At 37.5% G+C, this 14614-nt stretch overlaps 1 protein-coding gene across 1 annotated transcript in view; it reads right to left on the reverse strand.

Moving 5' to 3' along the window:
* LOC149538587 (ATP12 protein-like protein) overlaps positions 1-14614 on the reverse strand; it is a 146544-nt gene that overhangs the window by 54478 nt on the left and 77452 nt on the right. The window lies entirely within an intron of this gene.

A 14614-nucleotide genomic window follows, 5' to 3' on the forward strand; every position in this document is an offset into this window, starting at 1 on the left:
TTCCCGATTTTTTCCCGATTTTTCCCGATTAAACTTTTTCAGGCCTAGGCGATTAATCTCCTCAGGCGATTTTTACATCAATGATATTACTTATATTAATAAATTAAAAATATATTTAAGTTCAATTTAATGTCGATTTTTTTCCGAATTCTTCCTCTTGCCAAATTTCATCTGAATTTTATGATCGACAAACTCGAATTTGAATTCGAACCTTGTGACTTAGATTCTAGGTATTTTGTAATTACTTCTAATTAGAAGTCTAGGTTGTGAAAATATTTTTATAAAAGTAAATTTAAGATATTTTATACCCTAGTTTGCAGAAGATTGTCATTTTCTATTACCCCTAATTGAGTATATTATAGTGGTATCAAAGCTACAAGACTTAGCAACTGTTGTGTTTTATTGCAAAATCACAAAGTTCAAATTCCACAGCCTTCGACTTCGATGTACTACATGGAACAAGAGAAGCACCATGTCGCAAGAATGGCTACTGCAAATTTTTAGTACTATAAAACACCATTTAATGTGTAAGCATCCTATATTGAGAATTAAGATGCATTGGTTGTTGCTAGTGCAAAATTAAGAATGTGCCTGATTTTCAAAGCTTGGCATCTAAGATCGGTTGTTCCATCTTTTTTGCGAGAAATTTTGTTCTTCAAAGCATAATTGACTTTTATATATTCACGTCACCATCCTTGGTGCTTGTATCCTTCCACAATGGCTAGCATATACATGATTTGTTTTCTTCTTTGCAAGAGCTTCCTAATGACGTCTTTGTATCCTTTTATTGCTACCTTCATATATATGTGCGATGCTTATTATGAGAAGGAAAGATTATCATTGTTTACATTTCTTTGACCAATTGGTTCTAACATCTTCATCTGTATTCGATGCTCACCAAGCTTCTATTCTGTTGACTCATATGGGGATTAATCATTTCTCAATTGTCATCATATTAATGATTACGTGATTGTTAATAAGTATTGAGCTTTCTTCAATCAATAATTGTCTTTCCCCAATTCAAACATGACCAACACTGGAAGCTAGCACATGCATACTGTTAGTTGGGATTCAGCTAGAGATTACTTTGGCATCCATTGGTGAGGACTCGGTGAGGACAAAACTAGATGAAACAGGATAAGCCCGTTGGCCTCTTCAATAACTGAGTGTGAATCATTGTTGTTAGTAGATATCTTCCAATTTGTCTCCAACACCGTGCATGGTGTCTTCTTTTGGCTTCATGATTAGTTGTTTATATTGCTTTCATTCTGAAGTCGTCCTTTGTTATTTTCCTTAAAGAGTGTTTTATCATCATTGTTTCAAATGTTTGCTCAATGCTGACTATAGATTCACAAGGACTTCATTTTACTTTGCCGTCTTTTGTAACTTCACAACACCATCGTTCTTTCTGATGTGCATCATACTCTTGTCTTCCAAAACATTTCATCCTCTTATCTCTTGCATGTATTCATTGTTATTTGTTGGTATTTGACTAGTCTGCCATCATCATAAGAGAACTTGTTGACTGTGGTCTAGAGTCCATAATATCATTGTTTTGACCTTCACTTAGTGTAGATTACAATGAACTTTTGATGGACACAGATGTTGCAAGATTAGTAATTTATAACTCTATTTCTTAAATAGTCTTGACAACAACCTGATACGTCTTCTAGCATTTTATCTTAAATGGATCCCCAATTTTTTGCGCAAAATTAGGGCTCCATGAACTTCTTTAGAAGAGGGATAAAAAGATTGAATAGGTCAAAAAAGATGGTTGGAGACAAAGAAACGTCAGAAAATTTATACACATAACAGTCATTGTAATATTATTTAACATATAGTGAATGGTTTTCCTCTCTTGGGTTTACTATGTAAAAATCTTGGTCCAAGGAGTTGCTTATTTTTTGCTTCACTTATTCACTTTCACATATAAATCACAACTGATAATTGTTGAGTGCATTTTGAATCTCACACACACACGCTCAGCATTTAGAAACAATTGGTATTGGAACAAGGTTCTTGAAGGAGATAGTTTAACAACTACAGTAGATCTAAGATTTGAACAGTTTGTATCAAAGAAAGACTTGGATACTATTGTAATATACCGAATGGATATTATCCCAAGTTTATCTCAAACATAATTTTAAGACAACATATATCTTTTGCAAATAAGACCAGCAGAAATAACCAACAAATGCTCATTAAAATACTCAGTCTTTATACAACTTCAAATTTGTTATTGAATTATAAACCAGCAATACAATATGCAAAAAATCCCAATCTTACAAACAACAATAATAGTCAGATTGGGAAAATCAAGAAAGGAACCTGTAACACCAAATGTGAACTCTGATGTGAATCCACCCTAATACTGAACTGGGTTGGTGCCTGATCCAACAAGCTGAGCCTGAAGGTTTCTGTCCCTGATAGTTTTCGTCCTCAGGTTTTGAATAGAAAGTTGAAAGTTTTCCGAATGTTTCTCCAAGAGAAACTCAAAATCCAAATCCAAGATGATAAACCAAGCATACCTAGAAATGAACTTCGAAATCATCTTTTAAGGACCCAACATGCGACTCTTCAGCTTCCTTAATCCTATCCTTGTCATTTTGCCAATTCTTCTCTTGTTAACCCCACTTTTTTATATTAAATTGACTTTAATAGTTCTACATTAAGTACTCAACAACCAACATTAACATAAATGGGCTGGCCTATAAATTGTCTAATGTCCCAAAAAAGGAGATATTACAGTCCTCCCTCCTTGAGATTGCTTGCCACCAAGCAATCATGACTCAATAAACCAATACTAGAACCCCATATTAATCTTTGAAACTCCATTTCCTATGTAGGTTGCACAACTCTAATCATAGATCTTAAACTGTGTAGTCTCACAACAAAATCCACAAAATGCAAAGGATACATCTTGTTAACACCCGGATCACAAACCAACCTATCAGCATGATCTTGAGTGTAGGAATAGATGATCGGTGAAGCACCAACCTCCTGAATCAACCAGTTAAACAAGTAGATGCCAAACCCATTGCACACTTGCAAGGAAACCAACTCATCTGGGAGTTCTAAATCAACACTCAAATTCCATAATGGACTCCCTATACAAGGAGTCATACAATTCACCTCTTTGTGAAAGAATCACACTACCAAGTATACCAAACTCGACCATCCCATACTGAGTAGACTTAACCCCAGTGCTATAGTCCATCATCATGCTCAACAACTGTGATGGTAGAGTAACTATAGGCGTTGGGACAATGTGGTTGAGCTCTAGCTACATGAGGAAAAGAATCAATCAATGAATACCCACCAACCCTGTCCTTTCTCCTTATATGATTTGAGGCCATACTGTTAACCAAGTCACTATCCAAGGCTGATTTGTAATCAGCATTATGCCCATTTGTCAAATGTAATAAAATAGTCACCTCATGGCTGCAAACAGTATCAATCTGTGACTCTTGATTAATATCAAATAGTGTTCCATCATCAAACTCATAAAAAGGATTCTCCAATATCCAATCAGCATCCATCTCATAAAGTGAATTACTACACTTCATCCAATCAACATTATGCTGGCTGAAAGTATTATCATCATAAGAATAATTATCCTCGGGTGCTTCTACACATATAGTTGATAGAAAAGATACCTCATCACCCCTATAGTCATCAACCAAAGGACATGTTGTCATAATGGAAGTAGACTCCCTTGAAATCCCAGGTGGCTGATCTACAATATCATCAGCTTCATCCCTGCTAAGATGCCCATATGACTGAATTTTATCTTTCTTTTCATCGCTCTCTATAGGCTGAAACAATTCTTCTTTCCTTCCTCCCTCAATTTTGTCTCTTATTAAGAATGGTTTCAGTTTGTTATCACATTGGTAACCAAACTACAAGAATCAAAAGAAGTAACATGTGTTTGTTTCAGATCAACCAAAATGGTAGATAAGAGATGTTGTGAATCATCACTTTCCTCAATGATCAAAGACATAATGGAATGCATAAAAGATAGAACACCCAGCTTGGGGTTCTGTTTAATGGCAACCAAAAACTGATGGAACATATCAAAGATTAAGCCTTCACAACCAAGATCCAACATAATCACACAAGCAAGAAGTTTTGCAACTGTTTCTAAAATGTTAATTGTCTTACCAAAGGATGAATCATTGATATTACACAATCCTTGAAAACTTTCCACGATCCGTTGGAATGCCTCCTTCATAACTTCCCTGTTGGAAGGATCATGTGGTGTTGTTATCCTCATACATGGACAATACATTGAGTGACTGCAAATCTTACCTCCCTATCAGGATGCCTCAACAATGTTGGCTTAACCAAAGGAATCACAGCAAGGACGTTCACTTGTTTAATCTTAGAACCTAGTTGTTCTATCATGGATAAACAGCTCTTTATTGCATCCAAATCACAAAGTAGTCTATGCATTGATTGAGGTAAATATGCAAGTTTCCTTTCTATATTGAAGAGTTTTCTTCAAGGACCTGTTCCTTGTCCTTGTCAATGAGTTTGGGCAACTGCCTAAGAATGTTGGTTCATTGCCTTGAAATATTGCCAATGATACCCCTGCTCCTGACTGTAATTTTTATTTTATACTTCCTTTTAATGATCCAGCTATATATAAATTGTTGTGGTAAATCTGAACCTTCAGGATAAATTAGCTATTATAGCAAGGTACCCCGAATCTGTTCCGATTTCTAACAACCACCTTTTTTCCAGTTCTTTTCTTTATTAGTATCCGTAAATAGAGTCAGAGTCGATAGTGATGCATCGTTCAGGATTAGCTTGATCAGTTCGCTCCAAATGTGAATCTGATGCAAAACTTATGTTGCAGACTTCAATCTTGGAGACAAAATTGTACAAGTTTCTTGTCACCTTAGATTTAAAGAAAAGTAGAATTCGGTATCACCAAATAGGAAAGACACCAATGTGATTTTATCCCTTATTATTTATTCTTGCCAACTTTAAAGAGTATTAAAATGTCTGTGCAACTATTCTTCGGGATGTTCTCAGCTTTGTGCCTCTTTGTTTTGGGTTTTATACAAGATTTTTGCTGGTGGATTGATTGACATAAAAATTGCAGCCTGTAGTAACAACAGACAGCGAATAATACTGTGTTTTATTAAAATTTACAGAACCACTTTTTTATTTGAGCACTTTTGTGCAGTCTGCAGCTATATCATTTCCACTATCTTTCTGTGACCCAAGCTTCAAATCAATTATTTCAACACCTTATTACAGGTGACATGAATCTTCCTCAAGTTCCCAAACTTTGTACAGTTAATACTAGACTTGTTGGCAGGAATTAAAATGTCAAATTTTCCAAAATCTTCTCGCTTAGATTGTATACTTCATGAATATCTGGTAACTGTTTTGCTAGATTGCCCATGAAATGAATTCAGCTTGGCTGTCCCAGGGAAAGAAGCACCCATGAAATGGTATGAACATGTGGCTAAGAAACAATATGTCTAGCATTCTTCTGTACCTATCTTCTTCTCAAACTTGTAGAGAATGATGATGATCCAACTACAAATATGCATCTAGCATTTTGATTGTATTCCTTCCATTGGATCTGGGCAGCACACTCAAGTTGATATCCTATAGTCTGATAACTCTGAACACACTTAATATCCCTTCCAAACAATTAAAAATTACTAAACGACATCCAAAGTATTAGTAACATCACTTCTAAAATACAAATCACCTCCAAATCAGAAAATTGTCAAGTTCAACCTCCAAGCGTTTCCTGTAAAGCTTCCAAAAGAAGTTGACAATTCTATACCACAGAGGGTTATACTACAAATTCTGTAGCACTCACATAGCCTGATTATAAGAGCAGATGAAAATTTGAGATACCAATCTTACTCAAAAACTCCCTAATATCCTAGAGCCTTAGAGGAATACCTCTCAGCAATGGCAAAAATTACGAAGGTTTGCATTCCGAATTTGAAGTATAGCCAAGCCACCGATTCAATAATTTCTGACCATATTGAACATTTGGACTCAAAAACGTTTACGGCAGCTGAAACAGAATATTTTGTACACATGGAAAATGATGGAGAGCCTGCCAAGTTTCCACTCATAATTGCTTCCTTAGTCTAATCCTCGTACTCAATAGCCTGTTACTAGAGCTTCAAAAAAACCATGATTGAAAACTCTAGTTAGTGCAGCCTAGCGAAATATTTTGTAACATCCCTCCTAGTGCGGCAATGATGAGGGCCCCACCATTCAATTCTTCACAAAATATGAGTGCCAAAAACTATGAATTCCTGATAAATATTTTCTCCCGATAATTTTTGTTTCGTCGTATTATGTCATCAAAAATTACTCCTCTGCTGCTGGAATAGACAAAGATGGCCCAAATATTTTGTATACTTCATGTTGTTCCACTATAGACTTACTTGGTGACAAAATCATAAAATGTTGTCCAAAGTAATTGGTGCTCCTTCATTAGGTTTAGATTTAGCAATACAACCAGCTCTAGGAATTATTTATCTTCTGTCGATATGAAACCTTTGTTACACAATTGATACAACTAATACTTGTTGATGCTCCTTGTTCTTATTCAAAAACTTGCAATACAAAAAGTATTACAAATTTTTATTTTTTTCAGGTAACTCTGAAAGTGTCATTTGAGTTCTCCATATACATTCACGACAAAAATAGAACCTTCAGAAATCACCGAGAGTAAGAAGCAATGTTGGAATGAGAGATTCATGTTGAAGTATAGCATCTGTCCAAGCGATATAGTCATTACATTGAGTATTTGTATTAATGATTTATATGAACATTGTTTTATGTCTTATATTATATAATAATATATAATAAATATTATATTATATATTATATATATTATACATTATATATTATTATATAATAATATAATAATATATTATATATAATTAATATATTAATATTACATATATGCTTAAAAGTGAGTTATACATATAACTAAAGATGATTAACTATAGGGACATGTCTCTTGAAGAGATATGTCTCCTCTTCTCATATTTATGAGATCCAAATCTGCATTTGGAAAGTATCAATCACATTGGCAACGTTACTACATTTGTAGAAACGATCCTAGAAGATCAACAGGGTATCAAAGCCAACTAAATGTAGAAAAGATATAATAATAAATAAAAAATGGCAGAGATTATAATTTCTGGTATAATCAGTTCAAAACTTTCCTTATTCTGGTTCCAATGCTGGACATGCAGATGTAATCAAATTGGACCTTGAGAATGACTCCATGAGCATAATATGAAAAATCCTTCATACCGTACTAATAGATGGAGCATCAGATAATAGATAGAATGAAAATATCAAACTGAATCAATCTGATATACCACGTGGAGAAGGAAAATGCCATTTGACAAGTCTGATAAATTCAGCAAGACCAAAGGGCAAGAAATAAGACTCTCATATATGACATTCCTATATGATTAGCCACCTGAATTTTCCATATCTATTGAGGGAAGAGATTGTAATTTCCCAATCATAGACGAAGATAGGTAGGAAAATCTACCTCAAACACAAACAAAAAAAAATGCCATACATTCAACTGACTCAATTGTAGGAATGGCTTATCTCTCTTGGGATTAAAGGAGCAGGCCCACAATATTTTGACCCAACACAAGGGAGTGGATAAGAGATCACAATATTATCATGTATAAAGTGCCAGGAACATTTGACCATTTTACTAATTTTGTTACAAAGTTTTGTAGAATACTGAGATGGAAAATTCGAGACTACTGGGCATAACGACTATTGAAAATTAAGAAGACTCCAAAATCATTGTGAAATCATAGTGATAGACCTGAACAATATGGAGAAGGTACAAAAGTGCAGAGAAATGCAACAGATGACACGGAAAGAAAGAAGGAATGACAAGGGAAACACATCAATTCTTGACCCACATTGCCCCCCCATCACGCTGTCCTAAATTTGGTTGGAATAATATATTTATTTATTAACATATGTATATGTGTGTGCCACATCTTACACACCTCACAAAATCTGAGAATTGAATCAACTGATGATGTCTTCATCATGGGGATGTCAACCCTACACCTTAGAAGAAGACAATGTTGTCTATGTGGATACCTCCTAGAGGACACTAAAAGATCTGTCTCATCACAATAATTATAAACAAGCAGCCCACCACCAAATACCTACAACATGTTAATGAGAGCTTCCACTTTTTATTGCCTTGTCTCATGACAACCAACAAACTGGCAAAGGGGAGAGAGAGACATTAACCCCCAAATTGAAAATGTAACACATACATGAAAAGTAATGATTACCGTATAAGTTAAAGGAGATGGACATCGGTGGACAAAGATTGTAGTCGGAATAAAGTAACTATTTTGTTTAGTACTTGTTAAAGCTAGTCGGGTTGGGTGGTTGGGTAGTTAGGTGGTGAGGAAATGCGTCGGTTGGTTTCCAACGAACCGACCCTTCCATAAATGTCTAGAACATTGGTAATGTACTCATGTTGATTTTTGGTATTAATAAAGAAATCATTTCCTTGCCTATTGGTATTGTGGTATGAATGGGATGTTTTAGGTCTTACTTCATATGTATCAATTGGACCATTCTGTGTACCTAAGAAACTGTGTGATATTTTTCATTCTACATTTTTGGCGTTGTTACCAAAGTCTGAACTTGGAGCTCGGCAAGATGGAGTAATGGGAAGCCCCTTTGTACCGCTCATCCAAGTAACAAATGGTAAAAGGTAAGAGGAAATAACTAGAGAAGATCAGTTGACACATGATTTGTTAATGGCCTACGAAGTTGCGGTCGATCAATACGTACAAAGGGAAGCTCGTGAGAGAACGGTCCCTGAAGGTGCCACCAGCAGTGTATGATCTCCTAGGAGAGATCCCTCGCCTATTAGCACGAAATTTGTTACGAGTGGAAGAGGAAAGAGCTGAGACACAAAGGGAAAGGAGACAAGTACTACAACAATTTGCGGAAAGGAGGACGAGGAAGCGCGAAGAACGTGAAGATTCCAAAAAGGGAAACAAACATTAAAACGATTCATGCCCTTGATTCCAATTATATATCCCAGGCGGGCACAGGGAGAAGAAGCTAAGGAAGAAGTCGCCTTGAGGATACTACGTCTCCAATAGCAGCAGGAGAAATGTCGTAACTAAAAAGGAGGACAAGGTGATACCATGAGAATCCAAGAAGGGTTGATCAAGCATACAATTGAAGGAAAAGAAAATTTGACCATCTCAAAGACACCAACAAGGAAGTTGGGATACAAAAATCCAGAGACACCAGCAGGGAGAGACTTTCGACAAGAGAAAAGTCAAAAAGAAGGGGATACTTTCAGTAGTTCCTCGAGAACGAACTTCCAATCGAGAGGGAGTGTTCCATTGGGAGGAAGTGTTCCATCGGGAAGTGTTCCATTTAGAGGTGTTCCATCGGGAGGTGTTCACATAATGGCAATAGACAAACAAAAATTACCAAGGTTCATAGGAGACGGCTCAGAGGACCCTGCTCGCCACTGTGAAACATGTATAACAATATGGCGAGCGAATGGACAAAATGACGAGGCGAAATGGTTAAAAGCTTTTCCAGTGACATTAAAGGGTATTGCCATTGATTGGTATACGGATTTGGAGGCAACAAAGAAAAACACATGGAATAACATCCGCACAGCCTTCGAGGAAGAATTCAGACTCCTAAGAGATGACGATGAAATAGTAACAGAGATTTATAAAACAAGACAAGGGAAGAGTGAATCTATCAAAGCCTATAGCAAAATAATGAAAGAGCTAATAGGGAAACTAGATAACAAGCCGGCAGATGGACTAAAGAAACGATGGTTCATCGAAGGATTAACACCGTTCTTCAGGAAAAAGATGAAGATCGTCCAACCATCGACCTTTGCAGATGCATGTACCCATGCCATGGACATAGAAAGCGAGAGTAAAACTTCCAAGGCAAGAAGGCATGAAAGCTCAAGTGAAAGCTCAGAAGAGAGGGAAGAAGAATCCAAAACCATTCAAGCCCTGAGAAAAGACCCGAGGCGTTTGATGAAGGAAGTGGCAAGGAGTAAAGAAGAAAAGAAAGGAGAGAACTTTGGTATACTGAGTGTGAAAAAGAAGGCCATACTAAAAGAGCATGCCCAAAGAAAGCATTTTGTGAGATTTGTCGAGTACTAGGGGCCGCAATTAAAGATTGCCCCTATAATTTGAAAACAAAGAGCGCTCAAGTCTTCCTGACCCAAGGGGGACAATCCACACCTCCCTCCACTCTGCTGAAGAACACAAATACAGAAGCCTCACCAAGAGGATACAAAAATAATAAGAGAGGAAGTAACAATAATAGCAACAACAATAGCAATAACAACACACCACGGCGGCCACTCCAATATGATTCCAAGGGGAGGTCGATGATTCAATGTAAGAGATGTAATGAATGGGGACATTTTGCACGAGATTGTCAAAATGAAGGAGGACAAAATGGAGGGATGCTTTGCAAATGGTGTGGGCCAGGCAACCATGAGGATGCAAATTACCCGAGACAAAAGGGAGTAAATATGCTAGACATTTATGATCCAGAAGGCGAGATTCTTGCAATCACCAGGATGCAAGCCAAAAAATTAACCTATCCGGATGCTACTACAGAGACCGAAAGATTTCAGGAAACAAACAAACACATTCAAGATAGCAAGAGAGAGGAAGGTAAGACAAAGCCAAAGCCTACTTCAAATAGGGGTGTAACGAATATTGTGCGGCAAGTACTGGAAACTGTTATCCCAATGAAAATAGGTGATTTATTAGAAACACTACCCCAACTACAGGTAGCACTAACACAGGGGACAAACCCAAAAGGGATAACCCCAAAGAAAGAAAAGGAGGGAGAAGTACACACAAAAGACAATACATTGTTCACCATAGGGATGGAGAGAACACCAACGGTAGTAGAGATGGAGATACTAGAGTGCAAACTCTCAAATACTATTGTGGATGGAGGTTCCAATATAAATGTCTTATCAGAAGAAACATGGAATGAAATGGGAAAACCTACAATCTGGCCCCTAACATTTCAACTAGTGGGAGCGGACCAACATGGAATCAAGAGTATAGGAACACTGATGGGACAAAAAGTCATAGTTGGTATGCAACAATTTTTTATTGATTTTGTGGTTATCACTCTAGAGAAGAAAGGATACGGTGCTCTATTAGGAAGGGGATGGCTAGTTGTAGCAAAAGCTACCCATAACTAGAAACGAAACACTCTATCTATGGAGTCGAAAGGAAGAAAGTACATCATAGACCTCAAGAACCAGCCAGTAAGTCAGGACTTGGCATCAGACTCCGAAGGAGAAGACTATGGAGGGATGGAACCAAATGAGGAAGGAGTACTAGCAGATGGGAGATTATGAAGTTTTCCATGCCAAATGTAATATGTTGGAAGTACAAGAATCTGCGTCGGAGGAACAATACTCGGAAGGGTACACAAAGTATAAGGAAGGGATGGCAACCCTCAACAAGACCCTGCACACATTTTTGAACAAAAGGTGGAATACGAAGAGGCCAAGCTCCAGGCATTGAAACTCGGAGAAGGAGATCAACCCAAGAAAATATGGATAGGAGATGATTGGGACCCAGTACTGAAAGCAGCAGCCCTTAGAATCTTCTTGGAGTATAAGGACCTTTTTGCTTGGACGTACAAAGACTTGAAGGGAGTACCTTCGGAACTGTGTGTCCATCAAATTCCATTAGTACCTAGAGCAAGCCCAGTATAGAAAAGGCCTTATAGAGTGAATAAAAACTATGCAGAAAGGGTCGGGGAAGAAATGACAAAGATGTTAGAAGCAAGGATAATATTCAAAGTACAAACAAGTGAATGGGTATCTCCTATAGTCATATCACTCAAGAAGGATGGCGCTCAAATTCGGATGTGTGTAGATTTCAGATGTTTGAATGCGGTAACAATAAAGACCCATTTCCCATTCTATTTACTGATAGCATTTTGGAGGAGGTAGTTAGTCATGAGATGTATTCCTTCATGGACAAATTTTCAAGATACAATTAGATTAGCATTGTGGAAGAAGATAAGCTAAAAACTGCATTTGTGGTTGAAGACGAGGTGTGTGCCTACAATAAGATGCCCTTCAGACTATGCAATGCACCAGCCATGTTCCAGAGGATCATACTACATATCTTCGATAGAATTTCAAAGCATTCTTAGATGACTAGTCGGTTTACAATGGGCAGGAGCAACACCTCAAAATTCTTGGAGAATACATGGAGAAATGTCGAAGAGCAAGATTAGCTCTCAATCCAAAAAAATGCAAGTTCATGGTTCCACACGAGAGACTGCTTGGGCATATTGTGTGCAAAGAAGGATTGAAGACAAATCCTGATAAGATCAAGGTGATTTTGGAAAATGGAAGCGTCGTCCAATGTAACAGGTATCAAGTCATTTCTGGGTCATGTAGGATACTATAGAAGATTTATAAAAGGATTTTCCAAAGTATCAATGCCACTAGAAAGATTAAAAAGGCGAGCGGTTTGGTGGAAGGAAGAGCAGGAAGAGGCCTTCCAAGAACTAAAGAAACAATTAGTCGGGGCCCCTATTCTCGTATATCCCCACTGGGATAAAGAATTTTGTGTCCATGTGGATGCCTCCAATTATGCAATAGGTGCCAGTTTGGCACAAACAGGGAAGGAAGGGTTGGACCATCCTGTATATTTTGCCAACAGGCTCCTATCTAAAGTAGAATGTAACTACAATACCACGGAGCAGGAAACATTAGGTATGGTATATGCAGTGCAGAAATTCAAGCATTACTTAATAGCTACACCCTTTACATTTTTTGTTGACCACCAAGCACTAATGTACTTAGTAAATAAACCGGTGATTTAAGAGAGAGTAAGTAGATGGCTAATTCTACTACAAGAATTTACATTTAAAATTATAGTGAGGCCGAGAAAATCTCACGTGATTGTTGATCAGTTGTCAAGGATCAAGTCAGGGGAAGCTTTGGTAGTGGGGTGTGTGAGGATTTTCCAGATGCACACTTATTTCAGATTATAGTGTTACCTCAATGGTACGAAAAAATTCGACACTACTTATCAACAACAACATTTCCAAAGGAAATGCCTACAGCACAAAGGAGAAATATTGCCTTAAAAAGTAGCACATTCCAGCTAATTGAAGGGTTATTGTACAAAATGGGACCGGACGGAATACTAAGGAGCTGTGTAATGGAGGAAGAAATCCCAAGGGTTTTAAGCAAGGCCCATGAAGGATTGGCCGGAGGTCACATAGGACTAGATACTATGGCGAGGAAGGTACTTCTCAAAGGACTGAGGTGGCCAACATTGTTCGCAGATGCAAAGGAATGGGTATTGAGTTGTGACACTTGTCAAAGAGCAGGAAGACCACTCGAAAGAGACTTCATGCCATTACTTCCATCCAAATCACAAGAGTTATTTGAGCGATGGGGACTAGATTTTGTAGGACCCTAACTGGTCAGCAAAAGTCATCAATGTAAGTACATAGTGGTGGCAACAAAGTACTTAACAAAATGGGCCGAAGTACGGGCCCTTCCAGACAACTTGGCTCTCAACACAACCAGATTTTCGTATGAACAAATAGTCACCAAATTCAGGATTCCACCCCAGCTAACAAGTGACCGAGGAGTATATTTTGTCAATCATACCATCAGGAGGATGACAAGTGAGTATAAAAATTTTCATTCTTTCTCCAGTCCTTATTATCCAAGAGCAAATGGCCAAGCAAAGGCCACAAACAAAGTAATAGTGGCAATCCTATATAAAACTTTTGGAGTAGAAGGGCAGGATTGAGAAGAACGAATCCTGGCAGTAGTCTGGGCATACAAGACTACGTATAAGGCCATTACTGGACATACTCCCTTTTCCCTTATGTACAGACAAGAGGTCGTGGTACCAATGGAATATGTAGTACCAAGCTTACGAGTGGCGTTCGAAAACAGATTGGGGGATAAGGAGAGCCTCAAGGAACGATTATGTACTTTACTCAAATTGGATGAAAAAAGGACATTTGCTCAATGGAGTATAGAGGTGCCCAACAAAGACAAAAAATTTGGCATGACAAGCATTTAAAGAAAATGGATTTTAAACAAGGACAATTGGTATTGAGATATAATGGAAACAATGAAATAAAGCCAAGAAAATTTAAAATCCAATGGCTAGGACCATTTAAAATATCAAAAGTAAAGGAGAATGGAGCCATAAAGTTATCTACTCTGGATAACAAACCTATCAGAGACCTAGTTGATGGGTCTAAGTTAAAAGTGTATGAGAGACTGGAGAAATTGGCAAGTAGCTATTTTATAAATATAAATGAGGAAAAAGGATGAAAAACAAAAAGAGAGAGTGACCAAGGAGGAAAAACCAAACCAAGTCCTTATAAAGAGACGGAGTCACAAAACATTCCCTGAATTGACAGAGAAGGAATTCCCAAAGAAGGAAGTGACAGAGAAGGAATTGCTAGAGAAGGAAGTGACAAACAGGAAGAAACAGAGGTAGCTGCAGTCGAAGAGATAGTCGTACGAATAGCCATACAAGAGGGAAGGGTGGTC

This window comes from Cupressus sempervirens, chromosome 9 (assembly GCF_028749045.1).
Source record: "Cupressus sempervirens isolate cs-2001-9-10 chromosome 9, ASM2874904v1, whole genome shotgun sequence".
Lineage (NCBI taxonomy): Eukaryota > Viridiplantae > Streptophyta > Pinopsida > Cupressales > Cupressaceae > Cupressus > Cupressus sempervirens.